This window comes from Chlorocebus sabaeus, chromosome 1 (genome assembly GCF_047675955.1).
Source record: "Chlorocebus sabaeus isolate Y175 chromosome 1, mChlSab1.0.hap1, whole genome shotgun sequence".
In the NCBI taxonomy this organism is placed as follows: Eukaryota; Metazoa; Chordata; class Mammalia; order Primates; family Cercopithecidae; genus Chlorocebus; species Chlorocebus sabaeus.
The window spans coordinates 112,349,594-112,370,859 of NC_132904.1; the positions used below are offsets into that span (position 1 = coordinate 112,349,594).

Sequence of the window (21,266 nt, forward strand, 5' to 3'; positions counted from 1 at the left end):
AAGTCCTAGATGAAAGAGAAACTAGGTCTGGAAGCTCTAAGATTAAAGGAGAATTTTTAGGATTAGTCTTTGATTTTTTTCCTTTTCTCTCTCCTTCTCCCCCTCTCTTTTATTTTTTTCTTTCTTCTTTTTATCTCAGAGGTGACTGAGGAGGCTTCCCTCTTCTTTTCACCTCTCTGCTGAGTTGGTCAGCCTGAAGCCTCCCCTGGGGCACAGAGGCAGAGCTCACAAGGAACTTGGGACCTGGGACAGAAGGCACAGAGTAGGGCTCCTCTTAGTGACATTTCCCACCAGACATTGAAGGGCATCTGTTGTTTGAGTAATGTATGGGTGCACGAAACTGCTTCCTCCTTATCGTTTGAGTAGGACACCCTCTTGCAGATGCTTGGATGCACTTCCCTATACCTCTTTTTCCAGGTGGCTCTTGCCCTTAAAGAGCCTCAGATGAGTAGAAAAGACCCTGACCTACCTGGTCTGCACAATCTTGGGAGATTTCAGTGATTCTATTATGTCTTCCCAGTCCTGAGAGCCAGACTGTGAGCATCTCCAACATTGCTCAACAAGGCATGTTTCAAACAGTTACACCAAAGTCAGGAAGCACCCTCCCTAGGGCCACTCCTGCCCCTGGATATAACAAGCCAGCCTGCTGCTGTACTTTATTTCCAATTCAGAGAGTTCATTCTCAGACCTATCCACTCTTCTCGGGAGCTCCTGGCATCTCAGGGTAGTGAGCACCTCCCTGAAAGCTCTGGGTGACCAGTCTTTATTCATTTCACGTGTGCCTCCTGTCCAACGTCTAGCATGAAGAAATCAGACAAGATACAGAGATACTCCACTCCACCAGAGGAAGTGAAAACCGTACAATTTAAGAGAGACGGGGGAACAGAGAAGCAGCAGCAGGCTCTGTTCGATAGATGGGCAGCCCAGAGTGGCAAGGGGGAGAAATGTTGCCCAGAGCAGCAGCTTGTCCCAGTGCTCATGCAGGGTGTCCTTCGAATGGCTCCCCAAATCCAACCCAAGCCCCTTCTTACAAAGTCAATGATATCTCTCTCTCAGGGCAGGCTTCTTCAAAACAAAAGGCACTTCTCCATCACCGGCACTCAGGTTCAGCAAAGGCTCAGGCAGGTAATGACATCAAAGAAGGCAAAAGGCCAGGGAGCACGTGCAGTGCTGTAAAAATGAGATGGGAGTTGAAGCTTCTCTAGGCATCTGGATGCAAATATCTTTGAGTTTTCAAGCCCCAAATGCAGAGGCACCCCTGTGGCTGATGTGCCACAGCCCTTAGCTGCTGTCCACACTCAATCAAGCTCACAGGCCTCACTTTTGGAAGGAAAGTTACTCTAGTCCAGAACAGCAGCTCCCGGGAATCTTAAGTCTCAGAACTTCTTCACATTGAGGCCCCAAGACCTCATGTTTGTGTAGGTTTTGTCTATTGATATTTAACGTACTGGATATTGAAACTGAGAAAAGTGGCTGGGTGTGGTGCTTACCCCTGTAATCCTGGCACTTTAGGAGGCCAAGGTGGGCAGATCACTTGAGGCCAGGAGTTTGAGACCAGCCTGGGCAACATGATGAAACCCTGCCTCTTCTAAAAACACAAAAATTAGCCGGGTGTGGTGGCAGACACCTGTAATCCCCGCTACTCAGGAGGTTGAGGCAGGAGAATCACTTGAACCCTGGAGATGGAGGTTGCAGTAAGCCCAGATCATACCACTGCACTCCAGCCTGAGAGACAGAGAAAATTATAAAATATTTATTAATCCATTTAAAAATAACATATCTATTATACGTGAATATATACAAGAGTTTTTAATTTTCCAAAACAAAATTGGTAAGAACAGTGGCCTTTTTTTATATTCACAAATCTCTTTATTGGCAGCCTTAATAGAAACCAGCTAGATTCACGTACCTGCTTCTGAACACACCCTGTTGTGATAGGCTGTTTTGTTGAAGCATATGAAAAAAATACAGCCTAACACAGATAAGTATTTGGAAAGGGGAGGAATAGCTTAATAATCTTTTCTGATAATTGTGGATATTTATGGAAATTACATCAAAACTCAAAAAATGGTGCTTTCTTAAAGGTTACAGCTTGGAATGAGAACCCTTGTCGTATAATGTTACATTAAAATCCATTGATCTATCTTACACGTGAAATGGAATTTTGCGGCATGGATTGATCATCTGGAAATATTGGTTCACGGAGTTATGCAGATCTTGCAAATGTTGACACATTTCACAATGCAATATTGGAAATCCACATTTGTCCATATCACCTCAGATTGCGTCAGAAAAGTCTTTAACTATTTGGAAGTTACCAGTGCAAGGGCCACTGGGATTCAGACCTCGTTGGAGAAGGTGCGATTATAGCCTGCAGGAAGGCAGAGAAGTTCTCTGGGTTGCCTGGATCCAAGCTGGACCATAGTCAATGAGCTGAGGCTGGGAAACAGGAACTGGAAAACGGGAAATCCCTGCCGGGACACCTAATGAAACTTACAGGGAAGCCTTCTTCAGAAATGTCGTTGAGCTAACTGGTAAGCCAGCTAGGGAACCTGTGGAACTCCCCAGGAAGGTGCCTCCTGTAAGACTGCCCATAAAGAAATGCTACACCGTGTAGGAGAGCTCCCTGGGAAGCCTTCTTCTGGGAAACCAAGGGAAACCACCTTGGAAGAGGTGCCAGGCTGCCAGGCCCCTCATCATCATTTTACACACAAGTTGTTGAAGATTAACTTTACAATGTTCTGTTTAGGTGTTATTTAGTAGTACCATGGCTAAATTTAAGGAGATGTTAATATACCCAGCAATGGATACAGTAACTCTTGAGACTATACATCTGTTTAGGAAAAGGATGAGCATTTCACTAGTTCAAAGGATAGCTATAACTCATTAGGTAGAAAGACAGTTGTTTCAGTGTCAAACAGAAGTTCAAGTGTGTGCAGAAGTTGTGTAAACAAAAGGGTGGGCTATGCCAGCCATCAAATTATTGCTGCTTAGCTCCAAGGCTACCTTCATTCCTGCTTGTAATACTGGAATGTTTCTTACTGGCCAATTGGAACTTTTGTCAGTAGACAGCACTGGAAGAACACTGGAGGAGGAAAGGCTTTTCTTCCTGCTTCCAGTGATCTTCTCAGCTTGCTCCTTGGTGCATGGTACCCAGCAGTGCATGGGATACTAAGTAATGTCATGTTCATTGGAGTTGGCATCTCCCCATTACCAGCTTTCCTTGGCACCATGGAGAGTGGCTTTATGGAAAGTTCACCCACCATTGCAGCTCCTCCCTGGGGGCAGCCTCTTAGGACCACAGAAGGGCTTCTTGGTAAACGCTGTGTGTGCCACAGCTGGGCTTCCCAGCATGTTCACCAGCCTCCATGACAGCTTCCAGCAAATTCCATTGACCATCACAAGCAGTTTCCCGTCTGCCAGGCCTGGCCTACTGACTGTGGATGGGCTTTGGCCCAGAGTAGCTTCCCGTCATGCAGGGGGCTACCATGATACCAACTCCAATGAAGTCTAATTCCCAGCCCCTACCCAAATTTCTTCCTTTATTGGAACTCTCCCTTAGTCTTAGGGTACTCTTTAGAATTCTCTTTTGTTCTTACAAATAGTTCATTGTTTATGCTAAACTTTCCCTATTTAAATGCAAGGTGGTTTTTCTCTCCTGACTAGACCATGACTGATACAATATGAATACAAATTTTCACAAATTCTAATATGCTTAAAAACTTCAGTCTTATCTATGGTAACAAATACTGTCAGTCATTTTCCTTGAAATGACAGTCTCACTTTGTTCATCTGTAAGAAAATATTTTCCAAATACTGAAGTCTGGTTAGTCATAAATTGTCACTCATTCTTTCAAGTAAACGGGTATTTTATTAAGAAAGTGGCTAGTTCAGCTTGCAACTCAAATGCACGTGTACTTTTCCTCAAGGCGAACATATTGAGCACAAATTGTTTTTGCATACTTCCCATTTTATTACACAGAATATTAAATAGGCATGTACTCAAAGGTCAACATTTAAGAAAATTAATATTTTTACTGCCACATCAGGACACTCTTGAGTAAGAGTGATTTTTTTTTATTCTGCAAGTACGTTCTAGTAAAAAATATAATGTTCAGTATTACAGTTTGGTGCCACAGCCTTGATTTGGGCTAAGCAGCCTACAGTTTTACCCATCATTGACGGTGTGCCTTCAGTGTAAATGTCAACACAGTGAAAAAGGCAAATAGCATCATGAAAATGGTTTTGATCTCACAGAACCCTGTAAAGGACCTAGGAAACTCCAAGCATCCATGAGCCACACTTTTAAAGGTAAAGTATATATGTCTGGGCATCAAAAAGACCTGAGCCTAAATCTTGACTCTGCCAGTGTTTAACTAGAAGATCCCGGACAATTTGTTTAACTATTCTATGCCTTGGTTTTCTCACATATAAAATGGTATTCATATGACTACCTCTTTCACAGGGATATGTAAGAATTAAATGAGATGTAGTATGGGTATATAGCATAGTTCCTAGCATACAGTAAGTTCTCAATAAAGAGAGATTATACTGAAGAGAAAAAAGGAGAAATGAGAGGAGAAAAAAACATAAGAGTCCTGGTCATTTCATAGTGGAGGCATAAGGAGACCATTATGGCAAAAGCGAGGTTACAAAGTTGTGGTGGGTAAACCCGGAGCCTTCTTTCATCCTGTCCCCAAAAATTCTTGAAGGAGCAGGAGCCAACTGAGTGAAGAAAGAAGTCCCAAGGATAGGCTCACCCACTTCTGGATGGTTTTTAGAAGGTGACCCCAGAAGGGCTTTATATTTCTTAGGAGAATTTCCCTAACCCCTCAATAAAGACAGCCACCATGTGAGAGAGAGAGGGGGGATGGCTGAGACATCTAACTAGAGTCTAACTTGGGACTCTAACTAAAGTGCTTATGCTGCCACCAAGGTGCAAAGCTGGTGTTAAGAGTACCAGCCTGATTACAGTACTGAAGTTCACTCCTCCTGTTCTGCTACATTCCCCCTGGTGTGCCAGGAGACACTGCAATCTTCTCTCAGAGAAGTCGAGACAGAAAAATCTGCAACACAAAACAAAGGCACCCAGGTCAGACTCCACAGTTGTGTCTTAATTCTTCAGGAGTTGCTTCCCTATTTAGCCGTGCTCAGCTCCAAAATATGAATACTATCTTATGACTGCCAAGCAGGCTAACCCACAATTAGCCAGGCTGTTTACAAGGCCCTCTACTCCCCTTTTCCTTCTCCAGCCTTCTGAGAAAAAGGACACTCCATGACAATAAATGTTGTTGTCAACTAATTCCTAACAATAAATACAATTGACTTTTATTGAGAACTTACTTCACTCTAGGCATTATGCTAAGTGTTACACACACGACTTCATTTCATCCTCAAAACAGTTTGAACCCATTTTAAAGACAAAGAAACTGAGTCTTAGAGAGGTCAACTGGTGTGTCAAATCTGCATAACTAGTGTCAAGTTATTTTCTATCTGACCTCAAAGCTGGTGTTAGTATCACTTTTCTCTCCTGTGCCTCAATGTAAGTGAATTTTCACAGTAGGTGAGTGCATTTTCTCCTCCTTTCATCTGGCATTTGGGATCACAATTCTTCTTTGCTAGTTTGTCTTGCTTCCATACCATGCTGAAACCGAGTGGTTTCCTTCAGTGCTCACAGTTTCTTGCAGATAGCTTTGTATATATTCCTCAAATAAATTCTAACTTCAAATCTTTTAGACTCCTCCTCTCTTCTTGTTGACTTTCCTGACTTCAGCTTGCTCCCTTGCAAGCAATCCACCATGCTGTTGCCACTGTAGCCTTTCTAAACATACCCTTCCTTCCCTCACTTAAATGCCTCAGGGCCTCCCCAGCTGCAACTAAGACCACATTCTCCAGCTTACTATTCCAAGCACTTGGTTGCCTGCTTCCAGTTAATCTCTCCAAGTTCATTCCTTCCTTCCCTGCCTGTCTCCTGTGCTTCAGAATCCCTGATGGACCCTCAGCCTCCTCAACAAGGACTCTATGGTATTTCTCTTCGTGGTGCTGGTGCCTAACACCTTTCTTGGCTCATGGTAGCCGTTCAGAACGTGTTACTGAAGAAATGAATGATGGATGGGTGCATGGATGATTTTTAACAGCAGTTCTCTTATGCCTCCTTGAACCCTGCTTAGTAAACATTTGCTGAAGGATAGCTTCCAAAACTTTTGGATTCACTTTGTCACTGTTCTGAGCACCTTAGTTCCAGATTTTAATAGTTAGGCCCTCCCAGTCATCTTCATCCCTTCCTGCTTTCATAAGGAGTGGAGAGCCACAGCCCCTCTCACTAGGATCAGCTCCCCACGGGCTGCACTGTCCTGTCCCAGGAAACCTTCCCATCCTCCTATGTTTGCATTATGGAAGGTCACATATGTGGAATATTGGCTTCTCCATGGAGTTCCCATCTCCCTGCAGGAGCCCCCACACTTCCCTCCCCACTCTTTTCTGAGCTGTCATCTCTATGAAGGCAGCCTTGACAGAGTGAGCACCATGCAGGCTAGGAGTGCTCCCAGATCCACTTGGACATTTTTTCTCAGGTTATGTGGAGGGAGGTAGCAGAGAGACGTTGCAGCAACAAAGGACTGAGTGCAAGCAACGGAGAGATGGAGAATAGGCATTTTCTTCTTAACATCATATTGTCCCTTCAGAGATACTAAGGCAAGTGCCTTATCTGGAGGCAACGTAGCCAAGGCATTTCCAACATGGAAGGTGTGGTGGAGGCAGAGGCCTTCACAATCACCTGGAATGGCTATCTATCAATCAGTCAGCACCCATCAGGAGCCCAGACCTACACTAGGCTGGGGGTGGGAATGGGTGAAAGAGACACCAATGATATAAAATGGGTAAGTCCTACCCAACGAAAATATTATCCAAAATGAAGACAACACAGCAGACGTGAGGCAGCGAGTCCTGCTGTGGGCATTATTCCAGGAAGGGAGAGACCACTGTGAGTCATGGGGTGTGCTTGAGATGAGGTGGTGAGTCATGAAGTAGGTGTGGTGCTTAACAGGGAGTGGGGGCATGCAAGTGGGTAGCACTTTAGGGGGCTTGTATGTAGCCGGGGTGTCTGCCTAATCTGAGCCTTGGGTGTGCACAAATGGCAGAAGGCTGAATTGTATCATGATTACAGCTTTTTTTCTTTAATTTTATTTTTTAATGGACAAATAATAATTGTACATATTCATGGGGTACACAGCAATGTTTCAATACACATGATGTATAGTGATCAGATCAGGGTAATTAGCATATCATCATCTCAGACATTTAGCATTTATTTGTGTTGGGATCACTTAATATCCTCCATTTAGCTATCTGGAACTATGTATTATTGTTAACTCTAGTCATTCTACAATGCTATAGGACACCAGAATGTATTCTCCATGATCACAGCTTTCTAATTCTTTTCTGATAGACCGTCTTATCTGGTCTCACTGGCCAAAATGCAGCGTTGGAATCCTCTAGGATATCACTAGCAGTTATTGTGAGTTCCAACCTGAGAATCAATTCATTTACAATTCTTGAACCCATAGCAACAAGAATAAAAAAGAAAGAGAAAATTTGGAAGTTATCTCATGGGGGGAATAAAGACAAGTGTGAAGGTGCCTTAGGGAGGGGAAGGAGCAGATAAAACAGATCACTGCCTCCTTTATGCCCCAAGTACTCAATGCACTTGCCAACCAAAACATTTTAACTGCTTATTTTATGCAGTTGTTTGCTATCTCACTTAACCATGAGTCCTTTGAGAGTTAGGAATATCTTATTTTCTCTTCTATACCCAGCGTTAAGCACGATATCAATATCAATAGACAAAAATATCAATAAACATGTATTGAATGAATGAGTGAAGGAATAAATGAAAGAATAAAGAACTGGTGGTCCCGGAGAACAAAAATGGTGATACCACTGACAGAAATGGAAGATCAGGAAGGAGGGCCAGAACAGTGTAACAGAAAGTTGTATAAAAGCAGTTTTCATCTCGATATGAGAAAGAACTCTACAGAGGCCAAGAATATCTCAAGAAGCACTTGGCCTCATGGAAAGGTATTAATGGTGAGGATAAAGACAGCTACCATTTATCTCATGTTCACCTTATGCAACCCTCACTGCAGCCTGGTTACACAGGAACTGTTACCATCCCCATTTTACAGGTGGAAAAAATGAGTCTCCAGGAGGCTGTGTAACATGCCCCAAGTGACAAAGCTGGTAAGTGCAAAACACAAGCTTTAAACCCCACCTCACCGTAATTGCTGCCCCTCACCATAATTGCTGCCCCTCAACAACAAAGTTCAGACCCTGGGAGTGCGTATCTGATGGCCTCATGCTCCTCATCCTCTCACTCCTCACCCTGGTGTTGTGTAAACAGCCTCCTCCCTCAGACTTCCTCTTCAGAGACCAGCCCATTCCCAGGTGGAGAAGCACTCCTCTGTACTTGATGCTGGTGTCTCTTTGACCCATCCCCAAGGCAATTGGGGTGGAGAGGCAGGGGGTTGCTCCTGGGGCAGGCCTAGACCTCTGTGCCACTTGGAGCCCACTCTTCCAACGTGGCCTTGCCTCCTCCCTCTGATAGCTTCCCAGGGAGTGTAGGGATTCACCTTGCACAGAGAAGTTCGGCCCTTGCCAAGCTCCTGAGAATTAGCCTCTCAGCCCTTGGAATATCTGCCCAGTAAGAGCACCTTCGTTTTTACCTGAGGTCCTTGGTCTCAGTCTCAGATTGACTTCTGGAAGGGCAGGAGATTGAGGTAAGTCATGCAGGAGCTCCATGCCTACATGAGCAACCCCTGATAAAAACTGGACACCAAGGCTCAGTTGAGCTTCCCTGGTTGGCAACACTTTGTGTGTGTTGCCAACATCATTTCTGAGGGAATTAGGAGCTGTCTGCTGACTCCACTGGGAGAGGATAACGGAAGCCCACACCTGGAGTTCTACTGGACTATGCCTCTGCACCTTTTTCCATTGCTGATTTTCACCTGTAACCTTTTGCTAATAAACTGTAGCTGTGAGTCTAACAGTTTTGCTGAATTCCATGAGTACTTCTGGTGAATTATGAAAGCTAAGAGTGGTTTTGGGGACCCCTGAATGGCAGTCTTCTTGACCCCCATTGCTCTTGCCTGTTCCATCTTATCCCCTTCTGCTTCAGAGCTGAGCCTGGCTCTCTGCCTATTTCCTTGCACCTGCCTCTTGGACCTCTCTGCCTTTAAATTTGCATTGCATTGTGGGATGGCACACCCAGTATCCAGCAATCAGCCTAGCCAGGCCCATGTCCAGCCCTTGCTCCTAGAGAATCCCAGCCCAAACCAGAGCACTTATCTCTTTCCTCCCCAGGGAAAGGGGTCCAGAGAGTGACCCACCAAAGCTGAACAACTGCCTGACCTAGAGACATCCAGAAGAAGCGGTGAATGATGAACCCAATGATCTTTAAGCTTCTTCTCAAATCCTACGGTTCTGATTCCTGGATGTGTCCATTTAGTTTGGATATTCTGAGTTTGAGATAATGACAGGATTTTCAAGTGGAAGCGTCCTCTTGAATGCTCACAGAGATGGCTGGGGAGACAGAGGTCGGTGGGAGAATATTCCATGGTCGGGCCCTGCTTGGAAGGTGAAAAGCCTGCAGGGAGCTCAGATTGCATACAGAGACTTAGGAGTCCAGGAAACCAACTAGCTGAGCTGCCTTTCATAGCATAGCTGTGGCTTCCCAGAACTTGCCGGGGAAGGCTCCCCTTTCCTCCCTGCCAATTTCTCCACCCCACCTGGCACCAAAGGGCCTAGCCTCCAAGTCACAATTAAAGCTGTGCAACAATGCTAATTGCTGTATCTGACCTCCCTTCAGATAACAAGGGAATCCCTCTCCCTAATTAGCCCTGCCGCTGGTAGACCAGCAAAGCCAAATGTTTATTATGGGATGAATGCTCTTACCATAAATTTTGACATATGCTGTGGAAAGATGTTGGATAAATAAGACTTCAGAGGCATGGGTTGTTTAAATAATGAATACCCACTGCTGTGGGTGATGAGGGTGGAGGGGAGTGAGGCAAAAAAGAAGCAAAGGATCCTGGATCCATGCTCAGAGCCCAGGGAAAGACTTAGTTGGTTCGGAAAGAAACAGACGGAGGGATATGGCAATGCCAGCAGGAAAGCTAGGGTGAAGAAGAGAGTGTGCTGGGCTCCACGCTGCAGTCACCGCTCCTGTTGTCCTGCAGAAATGCCCTCCCATCCCCCACACCCACTCACTTCCATTCCTAGTGCCCTGGGAAGCAATGACAAATGGCTTGTGAAGCAAAGTCAGAGGGGAGGTAGGAGAAACTTCCTCCCCACAAAAACTAAAGCCAGTGCCTGTCTGCACAGGCCCTGAGTTTACTGTTGTTGATGTCTTGCTTCTTCCCAGGGAAGGGGAGGGTGAGTACATGGAAGCCTAATCTTGCACTTTGGCTTCATGGGGTGGCCAAGATGTGCGGAGAAAATCATTGCAACCAATCAAGGACCCCCCGCCCATGACATTCTGAAGCACTGAGGAAGGGAGAATGCTGGTTTTATGATTTCCATGTATCCCCTTCAGGTCTAGCTCTGGTCGAGCAGACCACACACTATGAAAGAAAGATCCTTAGATGTGACTTATGCCTGGATTTGGAAAGACTCCTCTCTTCCCCCATCCCATGGGCTCAGGCCTAGAGGGCTGATCCACAAGCAGATCTCACAAAGATGGCTGTGTCTCTTTCAGTTCCTCAGTTTCCAGTCAATCAAGGAGAGAGACATCCTTTCATCTCAGTGAATGGGGGTTTGTCCAACAACTATAGGTAGATGTCAGGGAAGCAGAGGGACTCCCAGTAACTGCATAGACAGCCAGGCTCTGGGGAGACCATGCTTGTTTCAGACACATTGTCCAGCCTTTGACCGCCACTCATCAAGTCCATACTTCAGCCACTTGTCCTCTGCAAATAGGGTGGCTCAAGACCCTCACCTGTTTCTCTTCAGAACAAGCCCAAATCTCAGTGTCTTACAAACAGCAAAGGCCTATTTCCATTAATGATACATGTCCGTATAGGTCAGCAGAGGCGTCTGCTCCACTTGGTCACTCAGGGATCCAGGCTTTGGAATTTACTATGGCCAAGAGAAGACAGCTGGAGGGCCATTTGTTGGCTCTTGTATGCTTCAGCCTAGAAATGACATGAGCTGCTCATGGACAAGACTTAGTTCCATGGCTCCACCTTAGTATGAGGGGGCTGGGACATGTGGGGAACATTTGGGAAGCAGCACTATTTATGCCCCAGACCATGTCAAATGGGCTGGAGCAAATTAGCATTCCTAGCAGTGCCTTTGAGCCTCACCTTCCTCTCCTCTACACACCAGAACAGGACAGGACCAGAGGTCCAGTGGGTACCCATTCTACATGGCCCCTCGATTTATAGATGGAGAAACTGAGGCCAAGCAGGTAGTGATTAGCTTGGTTACAAGCCCCTGCCGGGCTGCCTCCGCCAGCTGTTTTCCAGGGCAGTAGTGATCCTCCAGCGCCCTTTCCCTTGGTCTCTCCTGGTTTGTTCACTGGTGCCTTCTCCCTTGTAATTTTTATTTCATTATTCTCCTCTCCTCATTCTGAGAAACTTCCAAATGTCATTCTTTCTTTAGTTTTTCACCTCCACAGAGCCCTCCTTTTCTTTGTCTCCCTCCCTCGGGCAGGCTCTTTCCCTGTGAAGGGCTCTTTTTTTCTTCTCCTACAGAGCACACTGACCTTTTCCTCTTCTCCGTAGGACAAAGCCCGGCCTGGCATGCTCCTAACGGGAATTGGCTCTAGAAGTTCCGGTAATTGCTCTGTCCTTATTATTGAATCTGTGAAGCCAGTCTTGGTCAAGGCGGCCCCTCCCTTTCACCCACTCACTTGCTGGAGTCAGACTGCAGATGGGCTGCTAACGAGGTGACCAATTAATAAGTGCTAAATAATCCCCAAATGGTCTTTTTCTCCCTGGCCTGATTTTCAGGCCCCTTTGTTCCTCCTTGGGAACCTGTCCTCTATGACAGGGCCACAATAGGGACTATTCCCAAACCTGACCCTGTGAGATGCTGACGCACTCAAGCCACAGTCACAAGACCCTGTTGCCCAACTCCTTTGCTCTGGGGGACATGGGAGCAAGGAGGGTTCCTGCCTCTCAGGAATAGTAATACAACTACCCTACATCATTGACCACTTACCATGTGTTATATAATCCTGGTGAAACCTTTCATTTACTCATTCCTCCAAACAGGCATGAATTGAGTACTTCTGAGGTGCCAAACACTACACAGCTCCAGGCGGTCTGAGCCTTAGACTTGGGTGAAAGGGACCCTCACCTCAGGGCTTCATGCTTCGAAGCACATTCCTGGTAATTTTCCAGGCCCTTCTCTGGTGCCTGGTACCTATTGATGCTGCCAGTGCTGACCAGGTAGGGACTCCTGAGCCCTATGTGAGCCCTGTTCCTGTTTCTTCCTACCTCTTCCCCCCACACACACCCAACCCCACTCCTCTCCCCACCCCCCAGCCCCCACCCTCCACACACACACACAGTTGACCAGATGCTCTGAAGCAATTCTAGGAGACTGGACTGGTGAGTACATTGCTCCCTCTGACTGACAGTATTTCTTCCATGGGGTTCCATGAAATATTGCCACTAGGATGGTTCTGGCTTCCTCACTCAAATTGCTTATATAGACAGAGGTCCCACAGGGGGAAAAAAAAATGTGCCCAGGACTCTACATATCCTCCTGGTGGCCTTGACACTAGAGATATGGTGGTGAGAAAAACAGAAACAATCCCTGTCCCCATGGCAGTCATAACACAAACATCAATCAAATGAGGACCAGAGACTATGATCAAAGGTATCTGAGACTCCACAAGGGAACTGACTGCTGAAGGAGGAAAGCTCTGGCCTAGAAGCAGCGAGATGGTAGTTTTGAGGACAACTTTACCAGCAAGTGAGAGAAACTCAGCACAAGCTGACTCATACAAAAAAAGAGATGAGAACTAATTGGCTATTAAGGGATCTCTTAAAGGGTCCAGGAGTGTTTGTCTTCAGGTATGGCTGGATCCAGGTGCTCAGATGATATATTCTCAAGATCAATCACCTTCCCTCTCTTCACTATCCTTTTTTAAAATTGGAGCATAACTTACACACAGCAAAATGTACAGATCTTAAGTGTACATTTCAATGAATTTCTACACAAAAAATTACTACCCACATCAAGCTACAGAATTTCCAACATCCCATAAGGTTTCTCTTTGCCTCACCATAGACAACAACTGCTTAAGGGTAGCCACTATGCTAACTCCTGTCACCATTGTTTAGTCTTTCCTGTCCCTGGTTTCATATAAATGGGATCATAAGGTAGTATTCTTATATGGCTGACTTTGCTCAGTCAAAATCATGATTGTGAAATGTGTGCCTCTGATGTTTGTTCTTTTCATTGCTGTGTACCATTCCACTATATGCACATACCACAAATTATTGTTCATAAACACATAGACTGTTTTCAATTTTGGCTCTTATGAGCAAAGTTGCTATGTGCATGTCTTTGGGTCAAGAAAACCACTGATTTCTGTTGGGTACCTAGGAGTAGAGTTGCTGAAAAACAGAGCCTATGTATGTTTAGCCTTTGTGGAACTTTCAAAGAGTTTTCTGAAGCAGTGATCACTATTTATACTCCCATTAGCATTTTTAAATTGGACTTTATATCTTTTGCTTACTGATTTCTAGGAGTTCTTCATATATTCTGAATATTACAGTCCTTTGTCTGATACATAAGTTAAAAATATCTCGTCCTAATCTGTAGCTTGCTTCTTCTCTCTCTTAATGGTGTAGTTTTATGAAAAGAAGCCCTTAATTGACTAAAGTCCAACTTAACATTTATTTTGTGTTTACTGTTGTGTGTGTACATATTCATGTATATCCTATTGAAGAAAACTCAGATGACTCCAAAGTCAGGAATATGTTCTCCCTTGTTTTCTTCTATAAATTTAATTGTTTTAGCTTTCACATTTAGATCTATGATCCTTCATGCATTAATTTTTGGGAATGATGTCAGATAGAGATCAAGGTTCATTTTTTTCTGTATGAATATCCAATTAACCCACACCATCAATTAAAAAGTGCAACTCTTCCTCTCCTGAAGGATGGTGGAATATTTGTTGTAAATCATGTGATTGTACATATGTCCCCATTTTCTTTCGTCTTACATTAGCCACTGAAGTGGTCACTTTGTGTGCTGGCAAGATCGTCCTCTGTAACCCTGGGCTTACATCTAATCACCTTAGCAGCTCCAGGTGAAAAGCACACCTCTTTCCCATCAGTAGTCCCAGCATTGCACTTGGCTTTCTATAGCAGTCTTGCATTAGTCCCTAGGGTCAAATGCTGAATGGCCAGTGTTTGGTCACATGCCTACCCCTGAGGGTGGGGCGAAGGATGCAGAGAATCCCACCCAAACCTCTGGACTGGAATGGAAAAGGGGTAGTTCTTCAAGGAAACCTGGGATGCTGTTACCAAAAGAAAGGGAAATGGATGCTGGGCCAAACAAAACAAATACTGCTTAGACTCCATGACCATTGGGCCCCTTGATCTTTGAAGTTGTCATTCTCCTGTGCTAGCTTAACTGTGGGGTGCTTCTGGACACCAGGCACTATGTGAAGCATTGCAGGTGGTACAGACTGCTTTAAGATTTTGTACACAGCCTGCCTCGATGACAGATAAGATGAAGGAAAGTTGAAGAATGCCACAGCATGACTGAATCTCCTGGCTTATCAAGGGACCCTGGGCGGTGTTGGGTGCCTCTGAGTTGCCGCCATTAGGCTACCCAGGGAAGGCAGGTCCATAGAGTTTCACATCATGCCTCATTTCACCAGGTGTGATTTCCAATGAGACATTGCTCCACTGGGGACTAATGATGCGGGGAGAGTAGAGCAGGGAGGCTGTGATTTCCAATATGCACCAGCCAGTCATTACTAGCAGGAAATGGATTTTTGCTGGGTAATCAAAGTCAAATCCCTCACTTTTCCCACCCCTAAGTGCCCCTGCCACTGGCCCCCATCACACGCAAAGTGACTTCACTGTGCCCTGTTCCCTGAGTCCTCAGCAAACCAAAGTCCAAGCCAAGCTCCCCACCATTCCCCTTTCCCCTCCCAAGGAGACTGGACATACCCTCTCCTAGGATACCTGGATTCCTGTGTGTGAAGGCAGGCGGTGTGGAGAAGCACAGGGAAGGAGGAGGGCTGAGGTCACAGGAGGGAGGTCTTCACCTGGCGGGGAGTGCAGGGGAAGTAAAGCAACAATGTCAGAGGTTTAATCAACCTTTGAAGACTTCACAGTGTTTGGACTGAAGTGTGTGAATAATATTCATTTGGATTGGCACCTGTGCACACCACTGAAAGGAAAATAGCATTTTGTCGCTGTTGTGATGAGGAGCAAGCAGTCTAGGGAGACAGGCTGTGCATCCTGGCAGCTGTGAAGGTGGGTTTTTTTTTCCCCTTTTGTTTCCGACTCACTGTGACCCTCTGACTCCTTGAAAATCCAGTGACTCTTGAGTCAACGCCTGACATTCCTTTTTTCTGCTTCTCCAGACAGAGCGAGGACAAGAAATACCTGGCAAGGGCATTCAGCCGTGATGGGAGAGGGCCTGCCACCAGCCCCCTGGGTGGTCACGGACAAGTGGGATTGTACCTCTGGGCCTCAGCTTCCCTGGGTGCCACTGGCAGGTAATCTGCCGCTCCTTCCTTACTCCCCGCTTTGGTGTGAGAGTCATAACAAGAGAGGTGACTCTGAAAGTCAAGAGGGTTATTTGAGGGTGAGGCCATTCCCCTCCTCCTGAAAGAAGCCCAGTGCCTTCAACCACTAAGACATTTGCCTCAAGTGGCATCTAGGGACCCAGCATCTTGGATGAGTCCTTCCTCTCTTATTCCTCAGTGTTCGTGCAACTTCACCATCCCTCATCCTTATTTCCCTCACACCCAGTTCAGTCAAGATTCAAGTCAAGTCTCAAGAATCTCTATACCCTAGCCATGGACATTGTTGAAAGCTGGGAATTGCCAGCCTTTGCTCTGAGCTCCTGGCCCAGCTCCCCAGGCACAATGGATTCTGATAATCATGCCTGTGCTCACGCTGCCCCATACCATTAACCCTGTCTCTTAGGGACATTGCAGCCTCCTGTAGATCAGAGCCCTTGTTCCTACTGTCGACTGATCCATCATGGCCATGAGGCTGCCTTGAAAAGAGGTGCTGGCGCTGAGAACGGGTCGGCGCTCTAGACCTCCCTAGCCTGCCTGTCAGTGCTCTCCGGAGACTGAGCATTTTTCTCTCCAGTGACTGCTCTCTCTTCCTTCCCGGGGTACCCCCAGCCCCCATCTCTTCCAGCTTACTGTCCTGAAAACCTCCCCACCCTCTACCTCTTCCCACCTCCTTTCCTCCCTCTCCTTCCAATCCTTCACCTTCCCCCTTTCCTTCCCTTCTCCCTGATTTTTCTCACCTATCCACTCCTTCTCCTCCAATCGTAGCCTGTCACTCCTTTTTCCTTCCCTACCCACATCTCCTCAGTTTTTCATCTTCCAAGACAATTACCTCCAGAAAGCAGCCCAAGTTCCTCTTCCCAGCCAGCGGCAAAACAGTTCTAGTGTCGGACTTTCTAAACCATCACCACTGGATAATTTCTAAACACACATCTCACACCACACATGGGAGATTGAGGACCTGCCGGAAAGTCTTGCGGTTGGTGGGGACACGCGTGCCACACACAGCACAGATGAGCCCAGCACACTAGTCACACAGGATGGGACTGTTTCCAGCCCCCACATTCCATCTGCTGGCAGCAAAGTGCAGCCACTGAGATTTAGAGTGGAAGGACCCTTATTAATCACCTGGGCTCCGAATTTATTGCAATCCCCGTATCAATGCCCATAATATAGTTTGTTCGCTGTTCAAACTAATATATTTTTGGATATTAATGCCTGACATTATTTCAGTTGCTTCTACATTGGTTGGTTGGTTGGTTTACTATCTATACTATAGTAGGATATATGATACCATAATATAGTTACTAATAAACACTAGTATAGTACCTACTAATAGTTTATACTAATTAGCATAGTAGATAGTATAGATACTAAATATTAATAACTATATTATTGTATCATATATCATACTATAGTTTAGTATATAGACAATAGTATAGATAGTATCTATAGTACAGTATCTATATTATAGTATTAGATAATATCTAACGTTAGATATTAATGCCTATCTAGAGAAAGGACTAAACTGGAAGAGCCACAGAAACCCTAAACAAAAATAAGAGAAAGAAACTGCTCCACATGGTATTAAAAATAGTTTAAAACCATCATAGTTAAAATAGTCCATTATTGGCGTGGGAAGGGAGAGACAGCTCAATGGAAAAAATAGAAACCAGAAATAGGCCTAAACATAAAACATAATTTAGCCTATGATAGAGGTGGCATTTCAGATCAATGGAGAAAAAGGACTCGATCAGCATTATTTGGGGGAATTGTCTAATTCTGTGCTGTCTAGTACAGTAACCACTGGCCATATGTGGCTGCTGTGCACTTGAAATGCCACCAGTCCAAAATATACACTCTATTTTGAAGAGTTGGTATGAAAAAATGTAAAATAGCTCATTAATAATTTGTACATAGATAACGTGTTGACATGATATTTTGCATATAGTGGGTTAAATAATATATCTTAAAATTACTTCTGCCTGTTTCTTTTTACTTTTTTAATGCGGCTAATAGAAAATTTTAAATTATATGTGTGCCTTACATCATATTTCTATTGGATAGCAGTAGTCTAACCATATGTAAAAAGTAAAATTAGATCCCTATCTCACTCCTTATACCAAAAATAAAATCCAAATACACCAATGATTTTAATGTAAAATATGACATCCTGAAAGAAAATACAGATGATGTATTTTATTATTTTATTTTATATTCCTGGAGTAGAGAAGATCATTGAAAACACAAAACTACAAATCTTTTTAAAAGATTGATAAATTTGATATAAAAAGTAAAATTGTTTGTATACCAAAAGAAAATAATACCAAAACACAAGTTTAATAGGAAAAATATTTGTAACATATAATGGTAAAAAGTTAATTTGTTATAAGAAAAGCTCTTACAAATCATTTTTTAAAAAAACAAAATATGAACAGCCCTATAGAATTGGCAAAGGATATAAATTAGCTATTCAAAGAAAAATAGAAATTAAAAATCATCAATCCTGAAACAAGTGGTAAACCCGTAATGACTGTTGATTTGGAGTGATCTACTTACGGGAGTTCATGATATAGTCTCTCTACTTTTGCATATGATTGAAATTTTGTATAAAAAATCATCAAAGTGCATACAAAAATGCTCAACTTCACAATTAAAGAAATGAAAACTTGAAAACAGAACACTATTTTCTTCCAGCAGATTGACAAAACCTGAAAGATAATAAAGGTAGTAGGATACTAGCTCCCTCACTGTGAAGGTATAAATGTGTACCACCTCTTTAAAAGACAAATTTGGCAATAATTATCAAAATTGTAAATGCATATATCCTTTGACCCAGAAACTGTACTTCTAGGAATTTGACCTACAAAAGCATAAACTAGTGCACAATAATAGTCAATGTAGTATTACAACAGCAAAAAATACCAACCAAACAACCTAGAAGCAACTGAAAAGTCAACAGTGACTAGAGAAGTAAATGTTGACCCAGCCATGCCATGGAATTATGCAGACATTAAGAATGAAGTAGACCTATGTATACTGGTATGGAAATATCTCCAATCTGTATTAGTAAGTGAAAAAAGGAAATTACAAAAATTAACTATGATATAATTCTATGTGTAATTTTATAAAGATATAATTATGTTGTAATCACATCAAACATTTCTGGAAGAATCAGTCATATGTTGTTAGTTACCTCTCAGTGGTGAGAAGAACTCAAGAATAGGGAAGAAAATTGTTTAATTTCCGTTATCCTTTCATGCATTTGAACTCCTTTAAAAAAAAAAATGCTTTGAAAAGATGTCCAACATCACTAATCATTAGAGAAATGTGAATCAAAGCAACAATGGGACACCTCTTCATATCCATTATCACGGCTATTGTAAAAAAAAAAAAAATATATATATATATATATATATATATAGAGAGAGAGAGAGAGAGAGAGAGAGAGAGAGCAAGTGTTGGTGAGGGTGTGGAGAACTGGAATCCTCATATACTGGTACCAGGAATGCAAAATGGGGCAGCCACTGTGAAAAACAGTGTGGTGGTTTCTCAGAAAATTAAAAATAAAATTACCATGCAAACCAGCAATTCCACTTCAGGGTATCTATTCAACATAATTGGAAGCGGGTTCTTTCCATTGTACACTCCTGTTCATACCAGCATTAATGCACAATAGCTAAAACACAGAAGAAACAAAAGTGTCTATCAACAAATGAATGGATAAGCAAAATGTGGTATATCATACAATGAAATATTATCCAGTCTTAAAAAGGAAGGAAATCCTGGTACTTACTACAACCTGGATGAACCATGAAAGCATCATGCTGAGTGAAATAAACCAGCCCCAAAAGGCAAACATTGTATGATTTCACTTATACGAGATACCTGTAGTCTAAATCATAGAGGCAGAAAGTAGAATAGTGGATGTCGGGGCTGGAGGAGAAAGGGGAAGGGAGAGTTATTGTTTAATGTGTACAGAGTTTCAGTTTTGCAGGATGAAATGAGTTATGGAGATGGATGGTGATGATGGTTACACAACATTGTGAATATATTCATACCACTGAACTGTACACTTAAAAATGTTTAAGATGGTAAATTTTATGTATATTTTACTACAATAAAAACAACTGAAAAAAGTTCATCTACTATTTAAAACTTTCAAAATACGGTTTTAAAAATTATCTAGTGTAACCCTTCATGGTTCAGGAAAAAAACTGAAACCCAAGAAGGGGCGTGTTTTGGTTGCTATTGACAAGTTACTCCTGAATTAGCAGCTTTAAACAATAATTTTACAGTGTTTGTAATTTTGCAGGTCAGAAATTTGGGGAGAGTTTGATTAGGCAGTTGTGACTTAGCTGCTGCAGTCACACACGGGCTGGAACTGCAGTCATCTAAAGGCTAGGGGAGACTCGGTGGCTCACGAGGTTCATTCCCACAGCTGGCCGTTGATGTTGGCCACCGGCCGGGAGCTCAGTGGGGCATGGCCTTGAACAGGAACACCTCTCCAGCATGGCACTCTCCGGGCAATTGGATGTCCTAAATAGGGCCTGTTTTCCCCCAACGACAGTGTCCCAAGAAACTCAGGTAGAAGTTGCACAACCTTTTCCAGCCCAGCCTGAAAAGTCAGACAGCATCAATGCCACTATTCTGTATTAGTGGAGTCACAAAGCCACCTAGATTCAAGAGAAGAGGACACAGACCCACCACCACCACCTCTCACTAGGATGAGTGTTAAAGAAGTCTGTGGCCATGTTTAAAACCACTGCAGGAAGTAATTTGCCCAACAGAACAAAAAGTGGCAGAGGCCAAATCGAGAGCCCTTGAGTGCATCCTGAATGTGACCTCCCTGCCGCCAGCTCCAGCTACCCAACCAGATGGACTCCATCCTAGCAGCTGAACTCATCTAGGCCCAATAGCTGATTCCAGGATGCCACAGTTCTTCCTCAGCTCCTTGTCCAGAAAGGCCCAAAAGGAGACTTTGGCCCCATTTTATGCAAATCTCTCATTCTCTAAAGGTGTCCCCTGGGCAGATACATAGGAGCAGACAGACTTGCAAGGAACTCCTATTGTCATCCATTTATTAGTCCAGCTAAGGAACACTGGGGACTCCTGGTGATAGCTTCATTACTGAGTCATGCCTGCCTCCCCTACCCCTCGCTCTTCCCCCTCCTCTGCCCAATTTCTCTGCTCACCCCTTTTCTTCCTCTTCAAAAGGCACTGGCAGAAACTGTCAGGGAGTTGATCAGATTTTTGCAATTTAGACTTAACAGACCTGGGACTCCTATTTCTCCTTCAAGTTCATAAGGTTTTTGATTCCATTTACAGGTTTATTCACTTATCAGATATTTGTTTCAATTCACTTTAAACACCGGGCATAGGGAGATGGGTTCAGGGGAGATGCTCATCATTCATTGCTGGGGCTCCTTGAGAGTTGTTGGCTGGGCCCATTCCATGTGGGCTGTGGCACTTCCAGTCATGGAGTGCTTTAAAG

General features: G+C 44.0%; 1 long non-coding RNA gene across 1 annotated transcript; it reads right to left on the reverse strand.

Moving 5' to 3' along the window:
• Positions 1–4,340: 4,340 nt before the first annotated feature.
• Positions 4,341–19,848, reverse strand: LOC119626570 (uncharacterized). The gene is made up of 3 exons (XR_005242720.2): positions 19,349–19,848; positions 15,207–15,289; positions 4,341–5,066 (listed from the first exon to the last, which is right to left on the reverse strand). It is a non-coding gene; the product is annotated as an uncharacterized lncRNA (long non-coding RNA).
• Positions 19,849–21,266: the final 1,418 nt, after the last annotated feature.